General features: G+C 49.3%; 1 protein-coding gene across 6 annotated transcripts in view; it reads right to left on the bottom strand.

Moving 5' to 3' along the window:
- The window catches only part of RPS6KA2 (ribosomal protein S6 kinase A2), a 356,893-nt gene that overhangs the window by 161,169 nt on the left and 171,607 nt on the right, over positions 1–24,117 (bottom strand). Inside the window, exons 3-4 of one of the 6 annotated variants that reach the window (XM_032650891.1) lie at positions 9,505–9,602; positions 642–1,346 (exon numbers count right to left, since the gene is read on the bottom strand). The exons of 3 other annotated variants lie outside the window; for them this stretch is intronic. The gene's annotated coding sequence lies outside the window, so the exon portion shown is untranslated. The remainder of the gene's footprint in view (positions 1–641; positions 1,347–9,504; positions 9,603–24,117) is intronic. 2 more of the 6 variants (XM_032650890.1, XM_032650892.1) reach the window with 2 other exon arrangements.

Below are 24,117 nucleotides of genomic sequence, written 5' to 3'. Positions count from 1 at the left end.
GCGCATGCCTGATGAGCCCGAGGAGGACTGCCGCGCCGCGCGGGGCGGGCGGTGAGGCAGCTCAGCTGCGCCTGTCGCTTGCTCTCTGTTCTACTTCCTTGGCCTGTTGGGCTTTTTTCTAGCTTGGGGTGTCATGTTTTCTTTCCTTAAAGCACCCATATACAGACTTTGGAATCATGCTCTTCTGTGCCGTACAAAACTTTAATTGCTGATTAGCAAACACTTCTAGAACCTGGAACAAAAGGGTGGAGGGGTGCACCATGAGCCTGCACATGTGCGCTCTGCACCTCTCCTCGCCCCTTGGCCCCTGCGGCCCTCTTCTTGAGCCCGTCCCCGCGGCCCGGGCTCCCGGCCTGGGGGTCCGCCAGTCCTTGCCCGGGTGATGAAAGGATCCCCACGCAGCCCGGGACGCCGGCAGCCAGCTGGGGAAGCCTCCCAGGGCAGTGTTTGGAGAACAAAGACACATCCGTTCTCCATGACCTCCGACTCCATGTATAGAAAATTATCCAAACGGATGATTATCAGGGCCTAAACACAGAGTGTCCCGAGTCAGGGCTCTCAGAAACCAGCTGCAGGGCTGCAGGGGATTTGCCTTAAAGGGGAACACCCTTTGTTTTTCTTTTTTTCCTAGAAATGCTCACCAGAGGGCTGTAGGCAGTTCCAGATTTGTGAGCTTAGGACTCGGTGCAGCCTTTTGTTTTCCTCTCGTGCACTGTCCACGTATTTTTATGTTTAAAACAGGGCCAAACAATCTCATTAGCATACTGCCACCAGCCCCTGAAAAGTCCAGAAGCATTCTTGCACCCGCTGCTGTGTGCCAAGCACCGCGTTGCTAGGCAGATTGTGAAAAATCTACATGTCACATCATCCCTTGGCTTAATCAAAGGTCGCATTAATACTTGTGTCAGGCTATCTTTGCTGAAGTGTGTAAAGGCAGCGGATGCTCCCAGATAAGAACTGGTCAGTTCGTGCTGCATCTGGGTCAAGAGGTGAGGTCAGATAGTCTCCCCGGGGTTCAGTGGTGGTAAAAGCACAGTTTGGCATCACGATGCTGGCACTGCCACTTCCTTGCTTGATGAGCTTCAGCACACTTGCATGTTCTGTGTTCCCGCTGTGCATCCCCAAGATGAAAATATGCCCCAAACCGGTTCCTGCTTCCCGCAAGGATTCTTCTGCTGGAGGGCCATTATCCCTACGCCGGGAATGAGCTTCTTACCACCCTGGGTCTCCCGCCACCACCACTCAGGTATCCCAGCTCTAAGCAAACAAAGACACGCCAGGGCTGTGCCACGTTGCTTCTCTGGAAAAGACAGCAGCTGACGGACATCAGACATCAGGCTGGTCACCTGCTCCAAGAATGAGGAAGAAGCCGGCTGTGAGTAGATGGTACAACTAGTCAGAGACAGGAGTATGGTTTGTCAATGATGCTAGCTCAGGGGCACCCTGCTCAGAGCAATAGCCTTGGGGCAGGCTTGCGTTTTACCAACAAGAGCATTTTGAGACTTCCCTGGTGGTCCAGTGGTTAAGACTCCACACTCCCAATGCAGGGGGCCTGGGTTTGATCCCTGTTCAGGGAACTAGATCCCGCATGCCGCAACTAAGAGCCCATATGCTGCAACGAAGACCTGGTGCAGCCAAATAAGTAAATAAATTTTTTTTTTTTTTTTTTTTAAAGAGCATTTTGACCTGGTGTAACAGGACTGGGAAGGCAGGGTCTTATGGGACATCCACGATCCCTCACAGCTGAGTGCTACAAAATGGCTCTACTGAACTTGGACATCTCAAAAGAAAAGAAAAAGCAGCTTCCATATTTCAACTGAGAAATTCATTTCACTGCTAGAACAAGTCTGTTTGCCCTTCTGCCAGTAAAGCAGAGGTATATCAAAGTCTCTGGCAATCACTTACCACCAAACCCTCCAGACCACCAAATCTGGGGTAGGTATCAGGGCCCACTTTAACTTGGGTCCAAATGATCCCTAGCAAATTTTGGGAAAGAAAAAGTGAGCTTAATAAAGGCTGGGCTGGTGCCCAGATGATGGGGTGGGGAAGCTTGGAGAGAAGACCAGAAGCTCAGCAGACACGTGATCATCTTGAGTTTCTCCCTGACTGAAGCACGATCGGTCTGGGACTGAACTCCACGGCTAATGCTGCTTCCAAGAGAGGACCAGCCTGGCTGGCGTGCATCCAATTCAGCTGAACACACGATTATGAAGCTCCTCTGAGCACCTGGCCCAGTGCTTGGCCCAGGGGAAACGGACGTGATTATGACACGGCTCCTGACCTCCAGAAGTTCACAGCCGTGTGTTAGAGAAGGAAAGTGAACAGACAAATCGGATGCAGGTTTTACATAATGTGAAAGAAACATGTAAGAAAATGCTACAAGAACAGAGATAAACGAGGAGCGAATCCTAACTGGAGAAGCCGAGGAGGCGGCATTTGGGGTGAGCTCCGCGGACAAGGACGTGGGTCCTGGACAGACAGAGGGGACGCGGTCCCCAGCCGCGGAAGAACAGGATTATTGAGAACTTGGAACAAACAGAATTTCATGATTGATGAACGGAAAGTAAAGTTCCAACCAAGTCCCCGATACACAAGGGGTTAATGATTTCAGAATTCCAAGGATGATAACTGACAGCCTTCCAAAGCCCTGGAGCTGCCCCTTCTCTGAGAACACAGGACGCCCTGGGCAGGAAGGGGAGGGAGGCTTTTGTCAGCAAGGTGACTGGCAAAATCTGTGCCATTCCACCTTCCCTTCCCTCCACCCAAAGGACTTTCCGGGGTTGGGGGGATGCCCCCTCCTTTATTTCAAGCCCCACCATGACAGCTGTGATGTGCTGGGGCCTGGCTTCTAAAGGAGGGAGCAGGGCGGCCATGGCCCCGGGGAGGCACCAGGAGGGACTGCTCACAGAGTGGCCTGCGTTCCCAGGGCCTGTGGGGAAAAGGATATACCAATGTCTCCGACAGATGAGACGTGGCCGTGCAGGAGACGGGCACGTTTGGAGGTCCATGAGGCCCTGCCCGGCACCAGGCCCAAGGCTGAGGGAAGAATTCTAAGTAACTCCCCAAATGAAAGGCGCTGTCCTGTAAGTGGGCTGCAGCTGGGGAGGGAGGGCACGGGGGGGAGGGTCTCCAGCCACAATAACCTCGGAAGAAGACGAGACAGCTGACCATGAGAGAAGGGGTCAGCTGGGCCAGGAGCAGTCTAAGTACGTCTTCATCTCTCCTCTCCTCCCGCTCTGACCCTGAAAAGGATGCTGCAGGCTTCCAGGGTGATGGAAATTCAAGCTGGGCAAAGAGAATGTCTGAGTTTGATCAGTCCTAGGACTGGAAACACTAACTTGCCGATCAAGTTTAAAACCTAAAGTGAATGCAGTTGTCTCTTGTTCAAGAAAGGGAAGGAAAGCCGTCGAAATCGCCAGCGTCCTTTCACTGTCCACTCTTCCGACAAAGAGTGGAAGGTGTGTGATGATCCAAGCACAAGCCAGGTTTGTGCAACAAACCAGTTACGATGGAAGTGGTCAGTGCGGAGCCGAGAATGCCGTCCAGGGTTGCAACCTGGAGATTCAAATTTAACCCTCAAGGGCCACAGAGGTCAGACGCCCAGCCACGCAGGGTGGGGTGGCAGGGAAGGGAAAGAGCACAGCCAGCCCTGACACAGGCCTGTGGACCTAATTCACTTTCCATGTAACCAAAAACAACAACAAAAACGCAAGTTGAGAACTTAAAGAGGTCTCAGCTGGTTCTGAGCCCAGGTGCCCAGCAGAAACACACAGAAAAATGCTCTCTAGAGAAATCCACGTTAAACCTAGGATTCAAAGAACTCCTCGCACACAGTTACCAGGAGCACAAGCTCACAGCCACTGAACGCACAGTTCACGAGGACACGGGGTATCGGCAAAGCCAGCAAGACAACCGACTACAGAATCAGACGCGTGGACTTCAGCTGCTGGACTTAGCAGACGTCGAATGGAAAATTATCAAATCTAACATGTTTTAAGGAAATAAAAGGAAGAAATGAAAATGTGATGCACGAAGAAGAGACCGTAAAAATGTATAAAATACTTCTGGAAATGAAACGATGTAGTCCTGGACACGGAACAGATGTAGCTGAACGTAAATGTCCTCTTTGTTAAAGAGCAAATACGATATAGCTGTGGCTCGGGGAGCGATATCTAAAAACGTACCGTGGTAAGAAGCATCGCATCGTGGAACGTACGTCAGAAAGTGAAACATCTTGAATTAAATTTCTACCCACTGTTCCGATTATGACTTCACCTTTGCCAAAATCCTCCGAGCCTTTAGAACTGGGGGTGACTTTGTCAAAGGGACATTTGGCAATGTCTGGAGACGTTTTGGGTTGTCACAACTGGGGGTGACAGGAAGGATGCTGCTGGCATCTAGTGGGCAGAGGCCAGGGATGCTGACGAATCTCCACAGTGCACAGGACATGCCCACCAAGAACGATCCCATCCGAAACGCGTCAGCGCTGAGGTCCAGAAAGCCCACACTGTGTGATGAAGGGGGAGCGGGGGAGGGGAGGGGGGAGGGGAGAAACCTGTCTACTTTCCTCTCAAGGTTGTCACCTACAAAACTGGCAACTCCACACAGTAAACCAGTATGAGGAAGTGCTCTGTAAATTGTAAAGTGCTCAACAAAGATGCTACTTGTTAAAATCCTGGAGTTTCACACAGAAAAACCAATGACACGCCTGGGAAAGGAGTAGATCCCCCTTTTCTAGAATTTTAACCTGAACGCTCTCTCCTTTAAACTCTATTGTCCTGTGCAGGGCACGGCCAGTCACCCCACCGCCTGAACCAGAAGATGAGAAGTAGCCACTCTGTCACTCCTTCATTCCGTACGTGTAACGACCCAGACTTGCGACGCTTTCTAAGTAGCGTTCCTGTCTCCCTTCCTTCCAGCCGCATCAGTAACCACTGGTGCAGGAGTATAGTAACTCCTGGCTCCATGCTGCCCCCGCCCCGCCCCGCCCCGGCAACCCGTCTGCAATCCCACTACCAAAGCGATCTGTTTAGAAGCAAACAGCACGCCATAGCTCCAGCGTCTGCAGGAACGAAGTGCGACCCCAGAGCCAGGAGGCTGTGTTCTCCTCCATGACGGCGCCCTCCCCTCCTGGGCCCGCTGCACGGACACCTGTGTCAACAGGAACATCCAGCCTCCACTGCGCTGTGGCCACTGCCTGGACGTCCTTCCCACCCGCTTTCCCACCTCCTTCAAGACTCACTATTGTTGCTGGGAAGCCTAATGGAATCCCCGCACCCGCAGGCTGTGCTAGGGAGTCCTCCCCTGGGGCCCTTGTTTTACTTACTACGCTGGGTTACGACTCCTGGCTTCTGCGTGTCTCTTACCCACCTGGAAGCACTCAGGATGGCCACTGTCTACAGCAAGCACTCCGTGCGTGCTGGCTTAAAGGGATTCTGTGGTGACTGTTATCAGGGATTTGTTGGTTATGAAGATCTGGGCCTACATTATTATTCCATCTCCGTGACACACTGGGAACTCCATGAAACAGACACAGTGAACCCCATCTTATGAGGTGGGTGGAGAAACTGAGGCCCAGGGAGATGAACCAACCGTCTAAACTGACACAACGAGAGAAGAATTCAGACAAGGTCTGCATATCCAGGACCTCACAGATTCACAGTGTATCAAGGCAATAGCGGCTGGGCACCAAAAGAAAGCACTAGAAGGGGTGGCAACCGAGGGGAGACAGGCTGGGGTCCTCATTTCCCTAGACAGCTGCACTTGCCCAGGAAATGCCCCTGGGGCCAAGGGTCTGCCATCAGAGCATCTCACAGACAGAAGCCCGGGTGGCAGCCGCCAGCGGCTCCATTGTGGCCTTGGGGACAGGCAGCGTGAGTGCCTCTGGGAGCAGAAAGCCTAGGTTTCCTTGTGAAAACTTAGTTTACACAGGATGCAGCGGAGGGACGCCAAGGTGAGGCGTCTGACTACGCGTCCGTGCCGCGGCAGGACACTTGAAAACATTAATGCCGGTGCTCTCACTTGGTCTTTTCTAATTATCAGTGTTTTAAAGGGCGGAGGGGCAAAACCCCACAGTCTGTCAGCGGGAGGCGACAGCATCCGTAGGACTTCCGGGTTTGAGCTTCACTATTGTTTACATGTTGTTACAGGTTGGGTTGTGTCCCCTCTAAAAGCACGTTAGAACCCTGACCCCCAGGACCTCAGAATGTGGCCTTATTTGAAAATAGGGTCATTGCAGACACAGTAAGATGAGGTCATGCTGGAGTGGGGCGGGCTTAATCCAGTGAGACTGGTGTCCTCGTACGGAGGCCACATGAAGGCGGACAGTGGAGGAGGCCACATGCACGGAGGCAGAGAAGGGAGAGACGCAGCCATGGCCAGAAGCTAGAAGAGGCAGGAAAGGTTCCCTACAGGTTTCAGAGGACCAGCGGCCCCCCGATGCCTTGATCTTGGACTTGTGGCCTTCAGAGGACCAGCGGCCCCCCCGATGCCTTGATCTTGGACTTGTGGCCTTCAGAGGACCAGCGGCCCCCCGATGTCTTGATCTTGGACTTGTGGCCTTCAGAGGACCAGCGGCCCCCCCGATGCCTTGATCTTGGACTTGTGGCCTTCAGAGGACCAGCGGCCCCGATGCCTTGATCTTGGACTTGTGGCCTTCAGAACGATGAGACGATACAGTTCTGTTGTTTGAAGCCACCCTGTTGGTGGGGCTTTGTGCTCGCGGCCCTTTGCTGTGGAGACAAACACACTCCTCATCCCACAAATGTGCAGTGAACCTTCATGACAAAGACGGTCAGTAGGAAGGCTCACGACTGAACGGAGAATCTGGAATAACAGTATGTGAGGAAACTGACCTGCGAATAGAGACATAAGGGCTTTTTCTTGCCAACCTGGGCCTATACATAAATGAGAGAGGAACTTTAAAAGGAAGGGAGTTAGCCGGAAAGAGGAAACAGGTTACAACTATAGCAGGAAGGATTTTTGCAACTTAAAAAGAAAAAAAAAAAAAAAGACCTCTTATAATAGAAAAGTCTCTCAAGACCTGGAATTGGGTACAAAGGAGAATGTGAAATCCTTGCCAGAATTTTTTTTTAGCAGGAAATGTTCATCTTTTAAAAAATATTTCATAGACATCTACAGCCTTTCAGGCACTAGATATTTATTTTAGGGATGGGAACTAGATAAGCACATTAAAAAATACTCAGGGACACTAAAAACAAAACCATAGGGGTTTAGGCTCCATGGCGTGTGGTGTCCTGCGGTCCATCCCTCATCACCCTCATGGGAAGGCCACAGGATCAGGCTGGGGCAGGGTGAGGGCATTCTTGGCAATACGGCGGGTTACGTATGTAGAGGCAGATTTCCTGAGATACGTAAAACAAAGGGAAAATCCTCTCTCTTTTTTTTAAAGCGTGGAGGAGCCAATAGTAAGTGGGGGAAAACAAACTTCGACAAAGGATGAGCATGAGAAGATGTTCTCCAAAGGTAAGCAGCATTCTGAGCAACATTTGTCCTGTAGCCAGTGTCAATCCCCGTGATCGAGACCCAGGTCTTATCAGGCTCTGGGGAATGCGCGGGTTGGGGGAGAACTGGAGAAAGCCTGGGGCCCATGCGCAGGGTAGGAGGGCAGGTCAGACCCACCCTGAAAGTCAGGACCCTGGTGGGGCAGAGCCTAAGGTAGGCTGGGAAATTCTCTCCCTGCAGGAGGAGAGCTGCTTATGCAGGTGTGAGCGCTGGAAAGAGACAGAGATTCTCCTTTGATGTTTCTGTGACTCCTCTTCATGCTAGTGGAGGCCAAAATTCACACCCTGAAAAACTCCAAGCCACATATTTACTTTTTTTTTTCCGTTTTCTTTTTTGCGGTATGCGGGCCTCTCACTGCTGTGGCCTCTCCTGTTGCGGAGCACAGGCTCCGGACGCGCAGGCTCAGCGGCCATGGCTCACGGGCCCAGCCGCTCCGCAGCACGTGGGATCTTCCCGGACCGGGGCACGAACCCGTGTCCCCTGCATCGGCAGGAGGACTCCCAACCACTTCGCCACCAGGGAAGCCCAACTTTTTAAACATCCCAGCTTATAGCAGCCCAAGGACCACATGGAAGCAAATGTCAGTACTCTGGAGGGGTCTCAAAGTTTAACCACAGAGAAAATTATCAGGAATATGGGCTCACGATCATGAATTGCTAAATACACGAGTAGGTAAGCCACCGGGAGCAAACAGTGAGTAGAAACAGCAAGTTGCAGAATCAGATGTGTGAAGACTGCAGAGGCTGAAACTTTCGTATAAATAATATAAAATACATTTGCTTAATATGTTTAAAGACCAAAAAGGGGGCCTGAAGACATTACAAGGAAATTAGAGGTTATAAAATGGTCCAGCAGATTTGTAAACAAAAGTAGAACTTTAAAAATAAAATCGTGGGCTTCCCTGGTGGCGCAGTGGTTGAGTCTACCTGTTGATGCAGGGGACACGGGTTTGTGCCCCGGTCCGGGAGGATCCCACGTGCCGCGGAGCGGCTGGGCCCGTGAGCCATGGCCGCTGAGCCTGCGCGTCCGGAGCCTGTGCTCCGCAACGGGAGAGGCCACAGCAGTAAGAGGCCCGCGTACCGCAAAAGATAATAATAGTAATAAATAAATAAAATCGTAATGATGTAAATTTAAAAACAGGTAGATTAAACAGCACTTTAGACAAAGTCCAAGGAAGAGCTGATAAAGGAAAAGTTAGATCTGCTGAAAATGGACAGAATGCAAACCAGAAAGACACTTCCAGATCAAGAAGCTGAGAAAGTTCACTACCAATGAAAACATATGGGGAGAGCTAAACGCTCATGGACTGCATAAGAAGAAATAAAAGTCAAGTTAGAAATGAAACCTTGATTGAAAAAACAGCATATGCATAAGGAGGGTGATCAGAGTTACAATCTTCTAACGTCCTTGTATTTTTTCTGGAAGTCAATAAAGATGCAGATTACTTTTAGACTAAGTTAAATATACATGCTAAAATTTCTAGAGCAACCAATGAAAAAGTAGAAATTCACTGTGTACAGCTGTCCATTGGTATCCATGGGGGACTGGTTCCAAGACCCCCTCGGACACCAAAATCTGCAGATGCTCAATCCCTTATATAAAATGCTGTCGTACCATCGGTGGATCCAAGGTTGGTTGAATCCATAGATGCTGAATTTGCAGATATGGGAGAGCTGACTGGAATTCTTAAATTAATAGAGACAAAAGTATAGAGCAAGAAAATATTCCAGAAGTAGACAAGAAAGAAGGGGAAAAAAGAAATTCAGAAAAAGGAGGATAAGTGGAAAACACAAGCTGTTGGGAGTGGCAACCACCCGGGGCAAGCGTGTCTCTGCATTCGTCATCCATTCATGCCGAGTGTGTGAGGAACATATTGCACACTGAGCATTCTTAACCCATTTCTCAGGCTTGTGTTTGCAGCGAGCAGCTTTGCAGGATGAGGTAACATTTTCCTCCAGGACAAAGAACAGGCTTGCTTACCCCTTACTATAAACACGAGGTCGCCAAGCTCAGTGTTCCTCGACTGGGATGCAGGTTCACTGTGCACATAGCATCCATCTGCTTCCCCTTCACTGCACCTTGAGTGGTGGGGGGCAAAGGAAACCAATGCAAATATGGCACTCATGTCACTAGACTGGTAAGGTCCCTTCTCTCTGATCCTGGAAGCTTATGTCTTCTTGTGACACCCATAAAACAGGAACGTGCTAATTTGTTAGTTTGAAAGTAAGGCAAAGTCAGATCCTAGACCTTACACAAACTAACAGCATAGGAACAAATAAAAATACATCAAAAATTACAATCAGTGTGAGTGGGCTAAACTCTCCAGTTCAAAGACAAACAGTGCCAAACTGGTTTAAAATGAATTTAGTTATAGAGACACTTCTAAAATAAGAGACACAGAAGATCTGAAATAAAAGAATGGAAAAGATATATCGTGCAAATAGTAATGAGAGGAGAGCTGATGAAACAATATAAATGCAATACGAATTACACAACAAGCGTCTGAAGATAGAAAAGACTCACTACATATTGATGAAGTTTAAATTCACCAGGAAGATAACAATATTTCCAAACCCGTATGCCCCAGATAATAAAGTTTCAAAATATATTAATCAAAAATTGACAGAATCAAGAGGAGAAATTGACAAATCCATTATCGTTTGGGGAAATATCCAACACATCTCGCAATAAATGATAAATCAAGCAGAGGAACAAAAATCAGTAAATATTTGAATAATTAACAATACATTTAAGAAAGTTGACATAAAGAATATGTATATATATCCAACCACTTTAGACTGTGCATTCTTTCCCAGTTCATATGAAATAGTCACCAAAAGTTGACCATGTTTTAATCTAGGCACAGCTATCTAAACCATCTAAAACACAATCTCACGAGTAATCGTTGCCATGCAGATTGATTTTTCTTACCACACCACAAGGATCACTTTTATGTCATTATTAATAACCCCATACGATTGGGAAATTTTTAAGTACAATTTTAGTAGGATTCCCTCTATCAGGGGCTTTAAGAAACAGCCATAATGTTTTTTTTTTTTAAAAGTTTGATGGAGTCCAGTCTATCATTTTTTGTTTTTAATAATTGCCACTGTGTTGCAATTGTAGAATGCTAATTTTGTTTGCTTATTTATTTATTTATTTATGGCTGCGTTGGGTCTTCGTTTCTGCGCGAGGGCTTTCTCTAGTTACGGCAAGCGGGCACCACTCTTCATCGCGGTACGCGGGCCTCTCACTATCGCGGACTCTCTTGCTGCGGAGCACAGGCTCCAGACGCGCAGGCTCAGCGGCCATGGCTCACAGGCCCAGTTGCTCCGCAGCATGTGGGATCTTCCCAGACCAGGCCTCGAACCCGTGTCCCCTGCATCGACAGGCAGACTCTCAACCACTGCGCCACCAGGGAAGCCCAGCCATAATGCTTTGACACAAATCTCAAACTTATTTCCAGATCAGTGCCTTGGGCTGCCTTTCTTTCCCTACAAACCCAAGCAGGGCGTCCAGTCACACCCAAATCTATGGAAACAGCCTGATGTAAGAACTGAACTGACCTCAGCCCTTCCGACTCATCTCTCCACACTCTCCTCCTGCTCCCGGGCTCCAGCTACACTGACCTGCTCTCAGCTCTCAGATATGCCCCCTCCTCATTCTCTCGGGGCCACTGCACATCCAGTTACCCCCAGCTGGACCATGCTGTGCTCCCACTCGCACTCACGAGGTTAGACTCCACCTCTAGCTCTCGCCTCCAACACCAGTCCTTCAGAGATGCTTTCCAAGAACCCCCAGAATCAGCCAGTCCCCACCTGAGATGCTCTTAAGGCGACAGCAGCTATTTAGACTGGAATATACTCAGGTGTACACGTGTGACGATTCGGTTAATTCTTGTTCCCAACGGACTGTAGACTCTACGGGGGCAGGAATCGTGTCTGTTTTGCAAACCACTAACCACACTGCCTGTCATGATACCTGAACATGCAAAGCAAAGATCTGCTGAGTGGACGTATGAGCGCACCAGGCAGTGGACTGCCAGGCCGAGCGCCACCAGTGCTTCCAACACAATGTGCTTTGTGACGCAGGACGGAGGGCAGAATGAGGACTGACTTGCAAAGATCAGATGCCCACCCTCTTCTTCTCTCCCTCCCTCTTCCTGTCTTTCAGCCAGTAATTAGCACATCACCTCCCATAACTGAGGGCCAGATCAGCCGTATGCTAAGGACATATGACATATAGTTTCCAAAAAAAAAGAATTCTTTTGCAGGGAACAGATGTTAGACTCACAATGGTACATCCTGAAGTTCGACGCTGTGTACAACCCACATTTCTGAGCCAACATGCCCCATCTCCTGTGTCTGCTTCTCCAGCCCGTGACGTCACTGCTTCCGGTTATTCTTGTGACTGTGCTTCCTTCCCGGGACAACTGGCTGCGGAGTCTGGTGACTCCAGGAAGTCAGAGACTCCAATCCTGACACCCTCTGCCAGGAGCAACTGCCTCAGCTACATCTCCCAACCTTCTCAAGAAGGATTAGACTGAAGTTGCAAACATGAAAGCATATTGCAAAAGCATTTTAGCTTGGAAATATTTTAAACGACGGTCTAAAAATGTGAAAAACCTGGGAATTTGTCGTTTTCATGTAGCATTAACGTGACTGGGGGTGTGGTTGGTGTCCCCCAAAACATAGTTTGAAGTCCCAACCCACAAAGCTGTGAGTGAGACCTTATTTGGAAATAGGGTCTTTGCAAATGCAATCAAGTGAAGATGTCACAATTGGATGAAGGTTGGCCCTAAATCTAATGTCTGGTGCCCTTGTAAGACACACATCACAGAGAGAATACCATGCAATACCATGCAACCATGGAGACAGGGATTGGAGCGATGCGTCTACGTGCCAAGACTCGCCAGCACCAGAAGCTGGAGACAGATTCTCCAGCACCTTCAGAGAGCACAGCCCTGCCAACGCCTTGGCAAGGGGAGGGCATCATGAGAGCCGGGGGTAGGGCGGGGGCCTTGGGGGTCACTTCTTTGAGAAGTGCTGGTTCAAGAAGCCCCCCTGTAGAAAGAATTAGGGTCCCCGACACTGCATCCCAGAAGATGATCCCGCCTTCAGGGAGGGCTGGGTGAGCCAGGAGGACGTGTCCAGGATAGAGGCTGAGCCCCAGGACAGGCCACCCCGGCGGGGGGCTCCCTCTGCACAGACACAGCCTCTGGAAAAAAGAGTAGACCCACGCTACTTGGGGTTTCCTCCTCTCCTAGGACTTATCCTTTCCATGTCAATGCCGCTGACAGTCAATTCCACGGCTTAATTTTGTTCTTTGAATACTACAGCTCTTCTTTTGGTAGCAGATTTATTTTGTTTTGTTTCTCCTACAGCCTCTGGGAATGTACTGATTGTGGGGTGACCCAGCCCCGCTCAGAATGGGCATCCATGCTTCCCGTGTTCAGTCTTCCCTTGTCTGAGCTGCTTTCCCTTCTGTCCACAGCCCGGCTGTGTGGACTGACCTCTGCTGGTCGAGGTATTACACACTTGCACCGCTGTGCCCACAGCATGCCAGCCTCCGCGCTCAGGGCAGGAAACGGCTGTGGAGGGCGTGTGGGAAGCCACCTGCCTCCCGTGGCCCTAGGAACCTCTCAGGTATGCGGTGAGGGCTTCTGAGTTTGGGGGTCATTCCACAAGCCATTCGGATATGTTTTAAAAGTCTGGTCAAGCCCCCCTTTATCTATGACTTCTATGATTTCCCATACTTTTAAGGAAAAAGGTCAAGTCCCTTAGATGAACCCACAAGGTGCCCACGTACCTCTTCAACCTCTTTCCTTGCTTGTCAACAATAGGAACTCTTCACTACGGTGGTTCTGACTTACTTGAAATCACCCAGACAGAGTGTTTCTGTTATTTCTCAAAAAATAGAATCTTCATTTGTCCAATTTCCTCTGATCCTTCAAGAATTCATTTAGAACCACCTCTTTTGGGAAACTTTCCTACACACGCACACAGGCGTGCACACACGTGTGCACACACTGATACAGACATCCCCACACACACATGGCCCCACCCCTGATTTTCATGCCTGTGCGCCTACGCTGTGATATACACACACGCATCACACACTTTACAACCACCACGATAGCTCATTCGCCTTTGTATCTGTGACTGGACAAACAGCCAAGAGAGTGGAAGCTGTGTCCCAGCTGCCAAGAAGGCAACTGGTACCAGAGGGACATTTAACAGATGTTCCTTGACTGAATGAATAAAAGAATTCAGGTATTTGTGAACCAATGATCCTCACTCAGGAGCTCACCATTTGAGCATTTTCATCTATCATCTTTACACAGCTAATTTCTGACCCTATACTTCCAGCTCCGACAGCTCTCGATGGCTCCGATCTCATATTTATAACTGCCTGCTGGATGGCTCCATCTGGACGCTCCGATCTGTATTTGTAAGATTTATTCCCACACCTGCGTCTCCTCCAAGGCCCTTACCTTCAGAACGGCATCACCCGTCCCCTGCTCACTCAGCTCTCAGACTCGGAACGAGGGTGCCCGGCACTAGCGCGCGTTGACTCCTTCCTCGCGCTACCCCTTAGGCGTTCCATCAATTGCAAGGCCCCGTGGAATTCACCTGTGCGGCGTCTCAAAGGTTCACTTTCCCGTCGACCGCCTCTGCCCCCGGGTCTAGGCTCTCCTCGCCGACCTCCTTCCTCAACTTCAGTCCAGTTCACACGTCACTAACAGACTTGTGCCTCTACACTGCTCAGCCCTCAACCTCCCCTGCTGTGAGTGATCCGTTTGCATTTTTCGATAAGTTAGCAATACAGTAATTTTTTTTAATTTATTTATTTTTGCTGTGTTGGGTCTTCGCTTCTGTGCGAGGGCTTTCTCTAGCTGTGGCAAGCGGGGGCCACTCTTCATCACAGTGCGCGGGCCTCTCGCTATCGCGGCCTCTCTTGTTGCGGAGCACAGGCTCCAGACGCGCAGGCTCAGTAGTTGTTGCTTACGGGCCTAGTTGCTCCGCGGCATGTGGGATCTTCCCAGACCGGGGCTTGAACCCGTGTCCCCTGCACTGGCAGGCAGATTCTCAACCACTGCGCCACCAGGGAAGCCCAATGCAGTATTTTTTAATTAAAAGTTGTACATCCTTATTTTTTTAGACATAGCGGTACTGCACACTTAATAGACTACAGTGTAGGGTAAAGAGACTTTTATAAGCACCAGGAAACCAAAAAATTCATGTCACTGGCTTTATTGTGATATTCGCTTTATTGCGGTGTCTGGACCCGAACCCGCAGTGTCTCCGAGGCCTGCCTGTATTCGCTCTTGTGTGGTCCTTCCTGTTAAATCAAACGCTCCCTGCGGGCAGGGATCTACGTGACTCCATGCGGCCTCCACTTTGAGGACAGCATCTTGCATGTAGCAGGTGTTCAGTGAGAGATTAGGGTTTGGGACTGGACTGCAGACACTTGGGTGGGCTGATGCCGGAGGATCCCCTGCACCTCGTCAGGCGTGCGGGCTTGTGTGCAGGTGAAGCGGGGACCACGGTGATGTCTCCCATGATTGGTGCTACCGGAAGCACAGGGCTGTCTGGAGCCTTGTCTTCCTGCCACCTTTCACAACAACGGGCTCCTAGCACAGAATCTGGAATCGTGTGTCAGACCTAAGTTGACAGGTAGTGGTCACCGTGAGGGTAGAAAGATGGTGGTCTTTCTTTAAACGATTCTGATTTACAAAGTCGTTGTTGGGCTTCCCTGGTGGCGCAGTGGTTGAGAGTCCACCTGCCGATGCAGGGGACACGGGTTCGTGCCCCGGTCCGGGAGGATCCCACGTGCCGCGGAGCGGCTGGACCCGTGAGCCATGGCCGCTGAGCCTGCGCGTCCGGAGCCTGGGCTCCGCAACGGGAGAGGCCATAGCGGTGAGAGGCCCGCGTACGGCAAAAAAAAAAAAAAAAAGTCGTTGTTGCCCTTAAAAGAACAAAGGCCTGAAGGCTGAACTGTTAGTCGGGGTGACATGATGGGCTCTTGTCCCTTAAAAGCAGAGATTTATATTCAGGAGGAAGACTCCCTCAGCATCACGCTCATTTGTTTTGCTGGGAATTACCATTTCCTTACACCCCAAGCTGCCGAGCCAGATTCCCTTTCTCCCTCTGTGGGAGTGAGACTAGCCCTCCTGGGCTTTCTATTCTGGGGTCCTCGCGGGAAGTCCTTCATCACTGCATTCTTACTCACAGACACTGCAACAATACGACATCCGAATTGCAGCAGGCACTAGGAGAGGCTGACAAGAGAGGAGAATCTCCTGCCACCCAGAGGCAGAGGGAGTGGGGGTCCCTTTTTATCGTCCTCTTTCCACTATCATCACTTTAGCGTCAAGAAACGATGACCTTTTTTCACACCCGTGTCCTGTATGCACTACAGCTTGCCTCAGACGCAAAGCCCTAAAGCATCAATATTCCTGTAATGCTGGGCATAAAGGTGAGCTGATTCAGGCATGTAAGCAAGGGCGACGTTCCATGGGTGGGAAGAATTGAATTTGTTGGCTTCAAACTCCCCAGTTCCCGCTCTCTCTCTTTCCCTCCTTCTCGTTCTCTCTCCCTGATGTCTCAGCTGAAATTCTAAGTGGTGTCGACCCTCAGAGCCATCTGTAGAAAGGTTCCCCCCGGGACCTCGGACAGGACTGCAAGACTCATCCGCGTTGGGCAGCTTCTCGGGTTTGAGAAGGTGCGGAAGCTGCGGATGCTCAGGTCGGCTTGGGTCTAGCCCCTGGGCAGGCCATTTTGTTTGTTTCCGGCATCTAAAACTATGTCCCATGGACGGCTCCGTGCAAAGGTCCCCTGTCTGCAGGACCTGTACCCGAGGGGACCCCATTACAGAGCCTCACCCAGCACCTCCTCTGAGAGCTGGGGACACCTGCCCACGAGGAAACACCAGTGCTTTGCTCACGAGCACATTTTCGGTTGGAGCCCAGAGCTTTCAACTTCACTGTGGTCCTTTCTCTACTCTATCTCATGGTTACATCTTAATATTATAATTTTTTTTGGTGAAAAGCAGAACATATCTTCTTGTAATCGACCATCTGCAACCATGTGTGCAGCTCAGCAAGTACAGAGAAGTGTTGTATCATGTGGGCAGCGATTCAAAGATTTTTTTTTTTAACCAGATTACACAGCATTATGTAAGTGCACCTGAACAACAGGCCGTTACAAGGAGTAAAACTAGAGATGTGCAGTTGATTCACTTCTGGTGTATTTCTCAACCTTGCAAAGGATTTGTGATACCCACTAGGCTATTTCCTTGCATAGCAAGAGCATTTTATCAATAGGAAACAATCCTTCACAGGATGACAAAGGAAACCCAAGGAAAAGTATGACTGCTTTTATCTCAAGGAAGGGAGAAAAAATGTCCTTGAAGCACTTTACGCTGTCACTTTGAAATCCTGGTGGCAGCGATCAAAGATGCCACCAGTTACTAAGCTTAGAAGCCAGAGAGACGCCAACAACCCTTACGCAGGATTCTTAAGTAGTATGAATGGGATGACACGTGACATTCAGGTAGTGATGTGTGTATGCTTAAGAGGCGTGGATACAGGGACTTCCCTGGTGGTCCAGTGGTAAAGAATCCACCTTACAATGCAGGGGACGCGGGTTCGATCCCTGGTCAGGGAACTAAGATCCCACATGCCGCGGGGCAACTAAGCCCAGGCACCAGGACTACTGAGCTCGCGCGCCTCAACTAGAGAGCCCGCGTGCTGCAAACTACAGAGCCCACGTGCCCTGGAGCCTGCGTGCCTCAAGTAGAGAAGTGAAAACCTGCACGCCACAACTAGAGAGAAGACCACAAGCCACAATGAAAGATCACGCATGCCTCAATGAAGATCCCGCATGCCGCAACTCGGACCCGACGCAGCCAAAAGTAAATAAAATACATAAATAGTAAATAAATCTTTAAAAAAAAAAAAGGGCTTCCCTGGTGGCGCAGTGGTTGAGAGTCCACCTGCCGATGCAGGGGACGCGGGTTCGTGCCCCGGTCCGGGAGGATCCCACGTGCCGTGGAGCGGCTGGGCCCGTGAGCCATGGCCGCTGAGCCTGTGCGTCCGGAGCCTGTGCTCTGCAGCGGGAGAGGCCACAGCAGTGAGAGGCCCGCGTACCGCAAAAAAAAAAAAAAAAAAAAGAAAAAAAAAAATCGAAGCATGGATACAGCACACTGTCAGCTGAATATTCATTTGAACGCATCCTGAGAGCTTTTTCCCTGGGCCCATTTGCAAAGTGCTCTCTCCCGAGGAATCCCCGTGTGAGCTGCTGCTCTGTATTATCTCAGGCGCCCACGTCACAGTGAGCCAGACCAGTCCCTCTCTGTTCTGCCCCAAATGCTGGCAGTGCACAGGTCTTGGGGGCAGGCGGCCTTTTGAAAGCGTGTTCTCATTACTGCTACGCTTTCACTAGACCTTCGTCTATTTCTGCTCTTGGGTTTTCAAAACCACTGATGCTAAAAGAATTTAAGAATGGTAGAGAAGGTTAAAACAGAGGCTATAGGAGAATATTGCCCTTTGAACATTTTCACTACACAGAAAGTAGAAGCCGGAGGGCTAGCGCTGCAGATTGCCTCGGAAAGAGGAAAAACCTGAAAATTACACGTGGCAAAGGCCATTTTGGGGTATTACACCCTCTCATCTCTCTTTGCTATTTTAAAAAAAAGTCTTGACAGAAACTTATTATTATGTGCATTTTACATTCCGATTCTCTTCCCAACTTCGAACAGTTTACATAGCTAAACTAACTTTTCTTGGGAAATTCACACCAACTGGGTTTACTCAAAGCATGGTTCAAAGTGCTTAGCCAAAGACACACGGAGATGGCTTTCGGGTGATGGGACCATGAACCCAGTCACCATTTCTTGACTGAACCAAATTATTTCCTCTTTTTTGCTCCTAAGGAGCTGCTTTACGTCCTTGATAAACAGCCCGCCCCCGTGGCAGAAGGTGACATCATCCGATGCTGCTCCAAGCACCTCGTTGGGGTCAGAGCATGTCCAGCGGCTTGGAAGGACTGCTGGTCCCTGGGAGCTGCTCCGGGGTTTTCAAGCCCCCTGTCTTGGTCAGTGTAGACTAAGAGACGCTCTCTTTATTTAAACAGGCAAGCGCCGTATTTAAATTCTCCCTGCCATCAACCACACCGAGCACACGTGGTATGCCATCCCCCCCCCCCCCCCCCCCCCCCCCCCCGGCTGCACGTCGGGATGCGGGAGATCTGTTCCCTAGAGTAGCCCTGAGCTCCGGAACCTGCCACGATGTGGTTCATTATGACACTCTTTTCTCCTAAGTCTTCTTTTGAGGAGGTAAATCATTCTCATCCAACCACCAGGCTCAATCTTGGTCTGAGCTCCAATCAAGCTGGGCCCCTCTGTTCGTGAATCAGGCAAGAAGACAGAATCTACATTGTCATCAGCATTTAGAAAGGCTCGTAAGCCCTTGCGCGAACCATCTTCTCTTCCTAGAAAAGCACAGATGTTTCCCTGGACTTCCTATTAATAACCAGGAGTGCAGAGTGCAGAGGAACCCAACCTGGTACAGATTTCCTATGACCTGATGAAAATAGCTAGTGGCATTTTATTTGTGACCCTTGGTTCATTTTATCAACTAAACAGATGGAAAAGAGAAAGGAACGATAACTGACATTAGGTCTGAGAAGTGCTGTGCGACTCTAAGTAAGGGCTTCCTCTTTATAGTAAGAACAGAAATAAATGGAGTGGCACCGAATAGAAACACATGTTCAAATGCTTACTACTGTGGATCATAATGCTTTGCCCAAGTCATGAATAGTCTCAACCTGTGTCACAAGGACATCCTTCCCACCACTCACTGTGATGCCAAGCAGAACCCTCGTATGAAAAATATCTATTGTGAGACGAGGAAGACGAATGAGATCTAATAGCAGGTTGTATTTTTAGCTAAACTGAATTATTCTTCAACCATGTTGGTCAAGTTTTCAAAAACACTTCCCCATACTCCGGGGTAAAAGATTCTTAATGTCTTCTATTTAATAAGTGTTTGCCTCCAAACTATTAAAAGGAAAAAGAGTAAATGCTAGAAAAGAAAGCAGCCACTGTTGCACGTTACTCTTCTGAAAATGAGATGCTTTTCTGCAGATAATATTACAGAACCACAATAAAGATAATCAAATGCTTTCCATCAAGTACTGAACGTGGAACAAGCAACCTTACTGGCTGTATTGGGTATGAAAGGGCTTAGGTCCCGTCTGTGAGCTCCGTGAATTACAGCAGACCTTCGCACAGACACAGAGCTTCGCACAGACACAGGAGGTGGGGAAGAGGTGTGGGCGGTGAGGCTGAGGCTACGGTGGGGTTATGCTGCGTTCTGCATTTATGATCTTAGGCAGCTTATCGCTCTCAGCCTTTAGTCCTCTGTAAAGTCAGCGTGTTTTACTGGATGATCTCACAGATAATTTCCAATACGTTATGATCAAAGAATCTCATTTTCTTAAGGAAGAGGAAATTACTGGGAATTTGTGAAATACAGTCCATCAGGATGTCTCCCTGATGGAGCTTCTTTTTCCACATGGCATTTCCTTTCCACGTCACCCAGAGCCACGTGGCAGGAGTAGGGGTGGGTGATCAGCCCCCGAGAGGGTGAAGAGCTGCTATGGACCCCGAGGCCACAGGGGCCTCAGAGGCCTAAGGGACGCTGCACGCCTCCTGCTCTGCATCTTGTCACCCTATGACTTGGTTATGTTGTCAGAGACCCACTAGACCAAGGAACGCAATGGAGCCAACTCCCTCCATGGCCATCGGCCTGCAGCGGGAGCCAGCTTAGGACTGGAAAGGGAGTTCCCAGAACCTGAGAAATCCGGTGGTGACGTCACTTATTTCCCCCCAGAGTTTTATTAGACGTCATTTCAAACGCTTCTTTGTTCTTCAAGGCCTGTTAGTCTGCCATTTGCATTTTTCTTTTTCTCTAACTTTTTATTTTTGAAAAACTGAAAACCTACAGAAAAAGTACAGTGGTCCTGCACACCTTTTCACCTAAATGCACCGATTTGTGAACATTTCGCCACATTTACTGGTTTTTTCTCATTCATATGCGTATGCATATAACTATTTCTACACATGTTCTCACTAGGTGGTTTGGAAAGCAAACTGTAGCTAGCATTCACCCCTAAAATGCTTCAGCATGCATCTCCTAACAAACTCGACACAATCACAGTCGTTAACACGGCCTAGAGAGTTAGCACGTGTACAATGTTATTTATCTAACTGGCAGTCCGTTTTCAATTTCTCTAGTTTTCTCCCAAATACCCTTAAAACAGCTTATTTTGCTCCATCCAAGATCCAACCAGGGATCAAGTTTTACATTCAGTTGTCACGTCTGCGTAGTATTCTTTGATCTACGGGAGTGTCCTCTATTTGTGTTTGGTTTTATGACATTTACATTTGTGAAAAAGCCCCAGGTAGTTGTCCTGGGGGAGGCTTCACAGCCTGGACTTGCTTCGTTGTTTCTTCTCGATTAGAGGTAAAGATAGAATATTTGCAGGAAGAGTGCAGGCAACCAGAGCACCTGGCATTGCATTGTCTCTGGAGGCCCGGGAAGCCAAGTGACCGTCACTGAGTTACCACGTGCCGTCTGGTGAGATCCTCTTTGTAAAGATGACATTTCCCTTTGTGACGGTGAGCACGACGGGAATGATAGGTGTGACAGATAGTTCAGGTTACGTAACTTGTGTCCCAAGTTCAGATTATGTAACTTGTGCCACAACCAACTTTCCCCTAACGGTCTTACCATCCTGAAGGAGAAATGTAAAGGAAATTGCCTGAAAAAATAATGATCTTTTGCTCCTCTCTCTCCGTATTATTTACTAAATCCCCCAAGAAAACTGGAGAAAGATACATTCGGTTTGTTGGGCAAGTCTCAGCAGTTGGATTATAATGCGTGGTTTCTAATGGATGCTCTCGGGGGTGCGTTCTAAACCTTCCCCCTCAATACAGTTACGCATTTACACGAATAACCAAACTCTGGTAAATGCACCCTCCTCCCGACCTTGTGGCCAAAGGTTCTAATCAGGAGGAAGGAGAAGACAGGAAGGTTACTAGGACGCCTGCACGTACAGTGTCCCGCTGGGCACCTCGGGAATATCCCACCTCATCCTCATGGTGATCAAGGAGAACGCACAGCCCCATCCTACCGATGACGACACTGATAATCAGCAAAGTGAGCTCCCTGTGCGAGAACGCTCGGCTGGAGAGGTGTGAAGCTGGGATGCGAGGCACCTGCAGTGACAGCAGCACCGTCTAGGTGTCTCCTTTACGTTCTTCATGTGACTTATCGGCACCTGGCTTATTATACACCTCTGTCTATCGCTTCGTTTTCTGGTTCTCCCGATTAGAAGGCAAGCTCCCTGCTGATGGAGACTTTGCCTGTTCCTTCCGCTGTGGTCCTCCCAGCACTCAGAAGAGGGCCTGGCAGGGCAAAGACCAGCAGTACATACACGCTGAGGCCATGAATGAATCAGGTGGTCCTGTCTCTGGAGCCCAACGCTCTCCCACCTGCAGACCCGGCACAGCTAAGAAAGAAGGTCTTTTCCTGTGTGATGTGAACCAAAACTGGTAACTAGCACCACGACTTCCCTCTGCTCCCAGAGGCCATGCTGGGTGGGGTGAGTCCAGGGACAGGAGTATGGGGGGTGTGGGGCGCCTGCAGGCAGAGCAAGAGCTCGGCTTTCACTGGGAGGGAAACGGGAGGGGCAGCTCCAGCTAAAGTCGCCAAGGGGCCTCGGCTGTCACCGTGAAAACAGTCCACAGCTGAGCTGTCCAATCAGGAGCCACCTGCCGCATGAGGCTCCTTAACTCCATATTAACTAAGATTAAATACAATTTAAAGCTGAGCGCCATTAAAGGAAAAACGGATAAAAATCCAAGTCAAGTCTGCAGTTTAGTCCATAATAATAACACACCAATGCTGGTTTCTCAGTTTTGACAACCGTACTGTGGCCATGCCGTTTAGATGAACATAGGGAAACAGTGAGGAGTGCACAAGGACCCTCTCTCTTAGCAACTTTTCTGTAAATCTAGGAGCATTTCAAAACAAAAGCCAGAACAAAACAAAACAAAATGTAGTTTCTTAGTCGCACTGGCCACATTTCCAGAACATTTCCATCATCACAGGAAGTCCTAGGGTTCAGTGTCTGTCTATGAGCAAGAAAGGGCGGGAACTCCCGCCATAGCCCAGGGACCAGGGCAGCAGGGGTGCTAAATGCTGTCACATCTCAAAGCACAAGACCATTCAGCCTACAGATTCTGCGTTCAGATATACAAGCGGGTGTGCTCGGCCTCCAAAAGCCAGCTTGAAAGGTATCCAGCTTCCGGGGCTCACAGGCAGCCTACACAGGCACCCTGGAGAGACCGCGCACCTCCCCCCCACCCCGAGTCCACCCCCCCACGCCCCCTTACGCCTTTGTTTCCTCCCAGGACTCAGCAGAGACTGTCTCACCTGACCAGTCACTACCAGCAATGTATCAGGAAATGTGAAGTTTTGCTTAAGATAAAGGAAACTATGAAAGAAATGAGATCAACTCCCCAAACACTCTATTTTAACATAAAACACATGTATTTATTTGCCAAATGTTTTAGGTAGGCTTCTTTGAATGTGGGTCCATTTTCTTCTTTGGCTAAACCATACCCCCGCATACGGGACTGTAGCAGGCTATTTTCAGTTGCAAGCCATTCGAACCGGCATAAGTAATGACAAATTCCTTATTCCCGTATCTAGGGCTCCAAGGGTTAATGCCAGCTCAGGTCCCAGCTCATTCCCACTCTCCCCTGCAATCCACAAGGTCAGCCCGATGCGAAGTGCATCTCTCCTCAGAGTCATAAGTGAAGCAGGGCTCCATCCATTCAGCTGGAAAGTGAGAACTTGCCCCCATTATGGAATCCTATACTTCATCTCTTCGGAGATGCTACCCATTCTAAAATGCATTCCATTTTCAGTAGTATTAACATGTAAAAGAAAGGTACATCTCAGCACCAATGAGACATGAGGAAATTTTACCCTTGGTTTAATTGGCCAGTTTAGGTCACAGGCTCACCCCCAGACCAACAGCGCTGTAAGAGAATGTCAGGTGCCAGTGAGATGCTGCCTGCCGCAGGGAGCAGGACTTAGTGCGGTGGGCTGTGCACCCACTCTTGGGCTGAGATGAACCTGTCCCGAAACACATGGGTGTAGAGATGAGGGGAGAACACCTGAACAAACGCAGCACCCTGGGAAGAAGAGAGGGAGAAGCTGACGTGGGTGGTCACCAGCGGTTTCCAGCACCCCACGATTTCCAGGTGTGAATTCTCAAGGTAGAAGAATAGGGGAGAATTTAAATTAACTTTGCAAAGCACCCCAAGGGCAGACTCCCTCGAAACAACTGTAACTCTCCTCCCCAAATGTTTACGAGTATCTCACCCAACGCTTTTCAGTAGCAGTTCTCATTCGTGTTCACGTACGTTGATTGTTTCCAAAGTATTCAATTTACCTTCCACAGATATTGCTTTCTTTTCTCCACACTCAAGGTTCATCTGTTTGTAGTAATTAATTAT

The sequence above is a fragment of the Phocoena sinus genome, chromosome 12 (genome assembly GCF_008692025.1).
Source record: "Phocoena sinus isolate mPhoSin1 chromosome 12, mPhoSin1.pri, whole genome shotgun sequence".
NCBI lineage: Eukaryota > Metazoa > Chordata > Mammalia > Artiodactyla > Phocoenidae > Phocoena > Phocoena sinus.
This window is presented reverse-complemented; position numbering and strand designations above follow the sequence as displayed.